The sequence below is a fragment of the Athene cunicularia genome (assembly GCF_003259725.1).
Source record: "Athene cunicularia isolate RWA chromosome 2 unlocalized genomic scaffold, athCun1 chr2_part1, whole genome shotgun sequence".
In the NCBI taxonomy this organism is placed as follows: domain Eukaryota; kingdom Metazoa; phylum Chordata; class Aves; order Strigiformes; family Strigidae; genus Athene; species Athene cunicularia.
In genome coordinates, this window is record NW_020799095.1 from 46,320,068 (window position 1) to 46,329,928 (window position 9,861).

Genomic DNA, 9,861 nt, shown 5'->3' on the forward strand with positions numbered 1-9,861 from the left:
AGATTCATTTGTCATCTACCTTTTAAAAAGAGAGCTAATAAAAAAAGCAAGCAAACACCATTTTGACTTCTGGAAATTATAATTTCTGTTCAGGTCTAACTACACAGCTGAAAATCTGCATCTCAAAGGTTTCAAACTTCTCTTCCTACAATTTATTAATAAATGATATTTAACAGTCAGCTCCCTTGACAGTTAAGGATCACACATCCCATCAGAAATAGGGACTTCCATGATACTGGAAAAACTTCTGATTACACTGAATGATTCTTCTTTTCAGCTACATTCAGACAATATAGGTTTGGACACACACAGAAAAAATTCTGGTAGGAATCCAAAACCTCTGTAATAACCCCCCAGGCCTGGGATTGGACTAATAGTTTGCTATTAAAGAGTTTTTTGGCTGGAAAGAAGTACAAGACAGAGTTTCCCTTGTTCCAGTTCTTGGGGTATTTTTTTTTTCTGTTTCCTTTTTCTTTCAAACTGACATTTGACTCTTCAGCACAAACTTGCTGTCAAGATGATGGAAGCTCCCGGGGAGGGCAGAGGTTACCCCCAGTTCTCAGAGGTTGCATGGAAATATTGCAGAAGGTGTTCCTTGCCCAGCACCTTCCTAGAGGGACAGAATAACAATAGTAAGAATAATAGTAATAACAACAATAATAAAAGCATTCAAATCAGTGATTTTTTTTTTCATTTTGGTCCAAATCATCCCTTGAAAGATGCAGCAGAGCACTTCAGTTTGTATGCAAAAGACCCAAAACTGTGTCAGGAGATGTCAGTCTCAATCCTTTGCTGTTTCTTAACTTCTGCTGGGTGCAGCAATGACAGGGAAGCTCTGATTTCCCAGTTGCAAAGTGTGATTACCCAGCATCAAAGGCAATCAGTGCGTATTAGCGTGAATTAGGGGCAGGCCCAGAGCTGTGCATTGGCTACTGCAGCCTGTCCCAGAGGGACACTGGCTGGTTTAGGAGGCCGGTGCAGAACTGGCACATCAAGAAAGCCAGGTAGTTCAATCAAGTTTGTTTAGCCCTACTGCACCAATTTACTGCAGCCAAATAGCTGGTGCACAGCATGGATATGTTTCTATATGGTTAAAAGTCACTCTTCACATTTCCGTTCCTGTTCAAGAGCTCCAAGACTGCATATTTCAGTAGTGCCTCTGCAAAGTAGCTATTGCTTTTATCATTTCAGTGGTTTAGTTGTGAAATTCATGAGGGAGGACGGGAGAGAAAAGTCCCAAAGCAGCTGAACAAGGTAAATAGCATCTCCTCTGTCTTGATTGTTTCCTCCTGCTGGTTGTTTGGGAATTTATCTCCACACCTTAAACATCAGATACTTACTAGCAACACCCTTGTAGAGCTCTGATTAGATGAAAATGGTATATCAAATTAAGGGCTGGAATTGAATCAAGGTCATTGGTTTGATCAGCTTCTCCTTTCCTTCACCATGAGCAAATGGTCATGGAGACTATTGCCAAATTTAGAGAGGAGAGAGAAAAAGTATATTCACTTAGGTTAATACCCTCAGCTAATGTAACTTGGCTTTATCAAAGTCAGTTGTAGGTAAAACTGGGCTCTGAGTCTTTGTTTCCTCATTGCATAGCTAGGCCTAATAGGGATCTGAAGGGTTAAGAGCACAACTGCTAGCCCCCTTTGTATTTATCTGTATGACCATAAGTAATGCATATTTTGAGCAATTGCATCCAAAATGAACAGATCTGTGAGAGGAGATGGATCACTTACAGAGCAGAACAGGAAGAGCCTGCAGCTGTCTTCCAAAAGCATGGGGTGGTTATTTTCTAGGTCCTAGTGCCGTTCCCAGCACAGCCTGCGGCTCGAACACTTAATCAGCATGATTATCACCACACAAATGCTGCCAGAGTTTGATTTGCACATTTACTTTTTTACTAAATGAATAACTTTTCCAAACCCCGTGATGTTTGAGCCTCTGTCATAATTCTTCTGTATTTTGGACAGCTTTCCTGCCTGCTTGGGGTTTGACACTTGTGTAAAGAGGTGTAATAAGAAAAGTTATTCACAGGAGAGTATAAGATAAAGCAGGCAGCTCAGCCTGATTTAGCTAAGGCCTCATCCTCATGGGGCTGAAGCCTGACCATGGTGTGAGCAGATGCAGCAGCTCCTATTGCTATTTCAGGGGGAACTGTATCTGCTTAGAATAGGGGAGGGATTTTATTCCAGGCAAGCAGATGTTTTGTCAAAGTGGTGTAAACTGCAGGGAACTGTGCTGGGTCTGTATATTTTCATTGGCCTTGGATCTCAGTGGGTGCATTGCTGCTGCCTCGCAACAGCTTTCCTTGTTGGCATGATCAAGGACAGATTCTCTGAGAAACGGCCCTGCCTTGGGCTCAGAAGGTCCCTGCTGGTGTGACAATAGCCCAGGCTGAGATTTATGGGGGTATCTCAGAGGAACCCTCCCTTTCATCAGTCTCAAAGTACCTCTTTGGGCACAGCAAACAACTAACAACCAGTGAGCAACTGGGCTAAGCCTCCTGGTCTTGCTTTTGCAGCACAGGCTCTCTTTGCCCCTCTTTGGAAGTGGGATGGGGAAGACCAGCTGCCCTACACCTCCAGAAGCAGTGCTGAGGCCCAGGTCACTCTGGTGCTTTATGCTCACCGCTTTCTAGAGCTCCACATCTGCCATAAGGGCTCCACAAAGCATGTGTCTTTTATTCATGTCAGCTTTCAATTTATGCTTGAATGCCACCAGAATATAGCACGGAGCCTTCTAAGGAGCCCAGGGTCCTCTCCCTCCATTTACAGCCTTGGTTCTTGGCCTCTCCTCTGAATCACAAAATGTCCCTTTCCCTGCAGCCAACTCACTGTTCTTTCTCCTGTTTCTTCTCTATTTCTCTCCCTCTTTCTCTTAAATAGTTGGCAGGAGGCCCCTTCTTTCATAACTTCCAGTCATTTTTGCCAGGTGACCCTGTGAGTAATCTCCCCCAACAAATAAGCAAAGGCCTGGTTAAAAGACCACTTCTGGCAGAAAGAATATTCTTCTTTTGAACCCCCTCATTATTCTCTCCAGTGGGTCTCTGAGGCAAACAACACGAAATCTGGATCACCCACATACCCAGACCAGACACAGTTCTGTGGCACACGCACGCGGTTCTTATTTCCCACCCTGGTGAATGGCTCTGAGAAGAAGTTAACCTCTTGAAGCCACAAAAAAGGCAGCAGAAGACTTACTATCTTCAGTGATTCACACATGATATTCCATAAAGTGGCACGGCAGTTGCCTTTATTCTCCAGAGCCACACACACCATTTTTTGTTTTTTTGGTCAAGTTTCACCCAACAGGCATTTTAAATGTCATGGTTTATATCTTAGATGAATTTCACTTGTGAGTGTTGTTTCTAAGACAGACCATATTGTGGCATCAATTTTTAATCAGGCTGTTCCCTCAAGCTCAATGGGGAGTTCTGCCTGAGATCTGCTGGCAGTATAAATCAAGAAGTTGTGCTGTTTGTTAGCATTTTTTATTATTCACTTTATGCATCTCCATGAAAAGGAAGGGACATAAAAGGAGAAAGAGAGAGTTTAACTGAAAAATTAACTAAATATTACACCCTTTCTGATGAAATCTGTCTACTTTACACCTGTGAAAATGCAACACCAGCCCCCATTTGGAATTCTGTTTGTTTTCCTTCCCAGCACTTAGATGCTTTAGTATGGTACTCCTGACATTTGCCCAGCGAGGAGCTGGATGCTTAACCCCAAATTCTGGCGTGTGGATCATGTGTGGGCTGGGGAGTCAGCAGACTGCTCCTTTGCCATTGTCTTTCTGACCTTGTCGTGCTGGTATCCGCTCCATTTTCCAGGACAAAGAACACTCCCCAGATCTCCCGGCCCCACCTAACCCTTTGCTCTGGACATGATTCAAGTCCGCACAGAGTGTATCAGTGCATTGTTTTCATGGGCAGCTGGAAAACCTCAGGAATGAATGGAAACAGACGGCTACAGACCAGCTAAATTGCACTCTCTCCTCTCGACAGAAAAGGACTCCAGTCGGGGTGCCTTCCTAAAACAAGAATGGGATGAACTCGGTGGGGGAGGTAAAAAGGAGAACAGAGATGAGGAAAGATTTATTCACCAAATAAACTATGGGGTATGCTCAGGAAGTGAAAGCAGACTGACAACCCATTACCTTATCTGTAATGCTGGTATCAGCGCACAGCATCAGGCTTCCTCACACTCCTCCACAGCTGCCATTTTGTGCCTCCCCAACAGAGCATCAGTCACCATCTAGTCTTTTGCACTTTCATTGTGCCATCAATTTCAGTAGGATTTTGCTAGGCAATGGCACTATGGGCCCAATGCTGTTGCTGTTTCAGCATATCCCAGTTTAATACAGCTCAACAGCAGCAAGAGGGACAGACCATGCCCTGTGGTGAGCCCAAACTCACACAAATAGAGGTGGAAGTTGCTACAGCGCAGTTTCCCTGAGCAAATCTACATTAAATCAGGTAGAAATAAAATCCAGTCCTAAGGGTGCGAATATCTGAGAAGGCAAAGCACATATCTTGTGAGGTACATGAAAAATGCACCTTATAAAGTATCAAAAAACCCACCCAGAATATGTGCATCATGGGAATACTTTCTTTATGAATCAAACCTCAAGCTTCAGAGGTGCTTTGAGTCCTCATGGTAGGCTGAATATTTACCCTGGTAAACATTCTTTTTGACAAGGACTTCTGGGGTATTTGGTGGTGAAAAAGCACTGGGTCTAAACAAGCTCTGGCAGAGGCACAGAAAAGGGCAAACATTCTGACATCGCTTGGGATGGTACGGTTTGCTCCCAACACCAGCAACACCAGCCTAAACCCTTTCCTGCCCTTCTCAGACCTCCTGGAAAAGGTGTGCAGTACCTGTGTCAGGAGCAGAGGCAGTCTGGCCCTGAAAGCCTGGTAAAAGGCTCAGTCAAGGCTGTAGAAGATTATTCTGTTTCGGTCAGTGGGTTTGGTACCAGTTGTTCCTACAACTCTCTCAGTAGCAATTAAGTGTAAGAGACCGTGAATGTTCCCCTGCCTCCCCTTACCTAGGGTAACATAGTGATTTGGCTCTGCTAACAGCGACGCAGACAAACAACGGAGAAATCTTCCAGAGGCCAGATGTGAATGCAATTGTTAAAATACTGCCTAGGTCACTGGTTGCAACTTCAGCATTTTTAGAAATTTGTTTTTGTACCAATGTCAAAGGCACTGGGGCTCTCTGCTTGCATCAGTACAAATCTGGATTAATGCAGTTAAAGCCAGCAGAGTTGTATATGTGCAAAATCAGTTAAAATGGGCTCAGAATCAGACTCAGAAAGTTACCCCTGTGTCACTTAGTAAGACATATTTCTTTTGGCTTCCATTTAGATTTGGTCCTTAAGGAGCCTGTCATAAGAGATATATGGTCTGGGCAAGAGGCCAACTCACTGTCTGGAAGAAACAGCAGGGCTCCCATCGAAGTAGGGAACAGGGTAAAATGAGCTTTTGACTATTATTTTGTAATTTTGTAAATATTTGTAATTTTAAATTACGTAGTAAAGTTCCCACTATACAGTGGCATGATGGAAGGGCCTTGCCATCCATAGACTATGCAAGAGGAAACCTGTTTACAGTAATCTTTGAAACAGCTGCTGTGAGATCTTACACTTCCTGGCATGTAGCGTCTTAAAAATTTCTAGGAAATTGTATCTACTTTCTTAGACAGAGATAAGATGCCTTCACAGCAGTGGTTTTAAGCCATCCGTTCATCACAGAAAAAAGTTAATGTAATCCCTTCCGTGCCCCCTCCAAGTTCATGGCTAAATTCCCATTGCCACCAGGGACTGACATTGGGGTTAGGTACTAAGACCCCATTTATATCAACCAGAAATACCACTATCACCTAACCATTCATCTGGTCATAGAATACCACTTGATTTTCCAGATGCCATGCTTTCAGACTCACTCCTGACATTGATTAGGAGTAGTCCATGCACCTAGGTAAAGCAGGAGTGGACAGCAGAGATGTACATGGGGTTTGGAGAGAGGTATTCTTGTTACTACAGTCACAAAAAAACTTAGAAAACCCAAATATTTTCATAAAGAACTGTTTTGGAAACGGCTTGAGATCTGATTAAAAACCAGAAGAACTTTTTAAATGTTTACAGGAAATCCTAGGGTAAGTGACAGTTTCCAACCATCTTTTGTCCTGTAGGGAAATTTGCTAAAAGTGCTAGACTTCTGAGCACTGCAGGACATTTTAAGCTGCCAAGGGTCCACACTTACAAGAACTGTGTTGCCTGTAAAAGAGGCCAGTTGCAGAGGGGTCAGAATGAACTGCAATGCTGATTTAAGTCATGAAGCTTGGTCTGAAGTCTGAAAGGATAACTTCAGATGGTGTGCAGAACTGCACATACAGGCACGCTGCCCAGAGCCTCCGAAGGCTTTTGGATGACCCTGGGAGAATGCATGAAATTCCAGAGTAGGCAGATTGGGAGCGTCTATATGCCTTCCAAAACAGTTTTTGGTGTTTCCTAATACAGTTGCCAATACTACAGTTGTCTGCGTACCTCCACATGTGCTTCTCCAGCCCTGTTCCCGGTGGTGCCTCACAAACTGGTGCTCTGTGGGGTAGGGTTTTGTGAAGCCCAGTTATGCATTCCAGATACAAAATGACACTGGCACCGTAGTGAGCGATGCAAGCACACACCATTCCTCCTGTGCTGCCTACATGGAAAGAGAGTTTTAGCTCACAGGCTGGAAGGGAACCATGGTGTGCTGCAACAGGTCTTCTAATCTGGGTGGCAAGAGGACTGCTTTAATGAGCATATGGTTCCACATGTAGACGCTGCCATGACAAGAAGACTGCAGCTGGTTTGTGGATCAAACCAAGCCTTGCTTTCACAGAGGCCCCAGGCAATATTACACACAGCCTAAATGTAATGCATGGTCACAGCCCTCCCCTGCACTGTGACCAGAGTGCAAAGCCCCACATGGATCTAGAGCTACATGGTGGTCTATGATAAATTTTGAGGGCTGGCGAGGTCCCACTGGTATGAATTGTTGGGGAATTTCTTTGTTAAGCTCTTGGCCACAACAGCATCCTGTGGCAATGAGTTCCACAAGCTGATTACACGTTGCCTAAAAGGTATTTCCTTTCAGAATTGCAAGTTATCTGGCTTCCATTGACTTGCCCTCATACTTGTGGCATCGGGCTAGGAAATCAAGACATTTTATCCTACAAAGCTATGCTGTGGCATTTTAACACAAAGGTCTGTGCCCATCTTTTAGCTGAAGTATGGCTCTGCCAGGAAAAGTTGAATGTTGCTGTTACTGGACTTAACAAAGGACAGAGGGAAGAGAAGGAGAGGGCAGCTTCTCCTCTCCCTTCAAGCATTAGCACTCACTGGGTCTGTGGAGCAGGGCCTGATCACATAGTAATCAAGAAGCTGTGCTGACTTCTGCTCCTCCATCCTCACTTCAGAGTAAGGCTACATCTGCTTGAGTTTTGATAATTACATCCATGTAAAATTAATCTGCCTTCACCAATGCCAACTCTGAATGCTACCTAGATGTTGATAATGTTTTGAATTAAATCAAACCAGTAGAAGATACATCTAAATCTATTCGAGGTTAAATTTTATTTACATTGTAGCAGTGTAACAGGGTCGATTTTTAAATCAAATTTAACCTTAGCAGGGAAATTTTCTTAGCATAGACTAGGTTTGCTCAGTGAGGAACCTTGCCTCTGGAGACACCATGAAACATGCTTTTGAGGCTAACAGTTCTCATTGACTATGGGGATGTGGCTGATTTTAAAAAAAAAACAAGGCTGGATGTCAGTGAAGGATATGCCGCTATTGATCTTCTGGGCCCCTTGACAGTAGTTTTAAGAGCGTTAGTTGGCACTTGCAATTTTCTGAGGTGAAGAAAGAGGAGATACTACTTAATTATCAGCAAATCTGACAGTGATAGGGGTTGACAGACTGAAGCAGAGCAATAGGATGACAGTGAAAAGATGCTGGCAGCCTGAAAGATCCTTCTGTAGAAATGCAGAGGGGTTGGGATGATGGAAGGGGTTCATTCTCTAAGAAAGATAATTTGCATTGCTGCACACTTTATTCTTTTGTTTTTGGTTGGGTGAGTGGACCTCTTGGTGCTGACTTCTTTGGGGCGTTATTGGCTCAGCTTCTTTGACAGAACAAAAGAGCTTTTGTTGTCCATCAAAGACCATTGCAATCCATCCAGATACCCAAGGCCCCAGAAGGGGGAGGTGAATGTGGAGGAGCTGCCTGTGTTCTTTCCCCCATAAACAGCATGAATAAAATTACTGAAATAATTTGCATCATTATTTAAGTCTCTTCAAGGTAAATGTTCTTCAGCATGTATATCAGTGCAGCTACTGATGTAAATGCTGCCTTAAATAAGACTTCCAGCAGGGCTGGGAGCCTATGCTATATGTTTGAAGGTTAGACAAGTGAGTCTAAACAGAAATAATTTGTGATGAAATCACTCATAGAGGCTTTTGCACCCAACCATTATGTCTTGGGCAGGGATTTAAGGAGTCTCCTTGCACTGTGCTGTCTCTGGATCAGAGATGTGAGAACAAGGTGAACCTCTGGTGAAATGAAGGTATATTTTAAAGACAAAGGTCCCAATTCATTCTGCTTAATGGAAGAGAACTAGGAACCTGCTCATGTTGGACCCCTGGTATAGCCCATGGTGAAGGATAGAGGCACCCCTCTGCCTTTCCAAAAGACAGTGTAGCTGATCTAAACTCTAGATCCTTCGTTTAGTCCTAGTGACTGCCAAAAGAGTTTAAACTTGGCTCCAAACTTAGCAATAGCTGCTGGATCCCACAAATCATGTACTATGAATCTAGTCATAAACATCTAAATGCCTTGGATGTTATAGGAGATGCTCATGCATCTGTGTATATACATATCTGTGTTTATGTACATAGCTAATAGAAAATAGTTGGAGAATGACAAGTGAAATGTATACCAGGAATCCTGAGTTTTGTACTTGCACATTCTCAGGTGCCTGAATGAGAAGGATTCATTGCAGGATTTGGGCCCTGAGGAACAAAATCAAACAGGAGATAACTTTCTTCTGCTTTCCTCATTGTATTATAATTTAAAAAAACCAACAAGAACACAAATGTAATAAAGAAAAATTATCTAAAATTCAGGCAGATAAAACCAATAGAAAAAGAATACTGAATAATTTTCAAGCAAATTAATAAATATTCATTAAAATATTCAAAAGCTCAGATGCTTCCATCAGTCACCATAGGAGGGAAATATTAATTTGAAAAAATAATAAAAAACATTGAAAGGGCTTTAAAAAGGGGGGGAAGGAACAGCACAGTCTCTGCTCCCATGGGCTCCTGCAGTTGATGCACAGCTGAGCTGTGGCCAAGGGTTTCCCCTCTAGCTCAGCGTCCCTGGAGATTTGAACCGCATGCATCTAAAATGTGCATACCTGCCTCAAACCAAACAAAATATTCCTTCCGTCTGAATTTTCCCTTGTGTTCACATCATAGCAGCATAGGAAAATAAAAAGGAGTGCTAATCTATCCTACAGTTTCCAGAACAAGGACTCTGGGCAGGGGTTTGTGAGTGGATTTGACAGATGTACGAGCAGATGGTGAGGGACACTCCCTGAGAGCAGCCGATTCCCAGGCCTCCATGTCCAAAAAAACATCTTTCCACGGATAATGTGATTTTCAGAGGGAAGAAATCCAATGATCACGTCTCACACCAAAACTTCTTGGTCATCCATGTGCAGGGGTTGTGCGGAAATGCTTGTCTTCAGGAAAGAGCTGACTGGTAACGGTACGCCACAGGGCTTGACCTGGCCCTCACAAAACC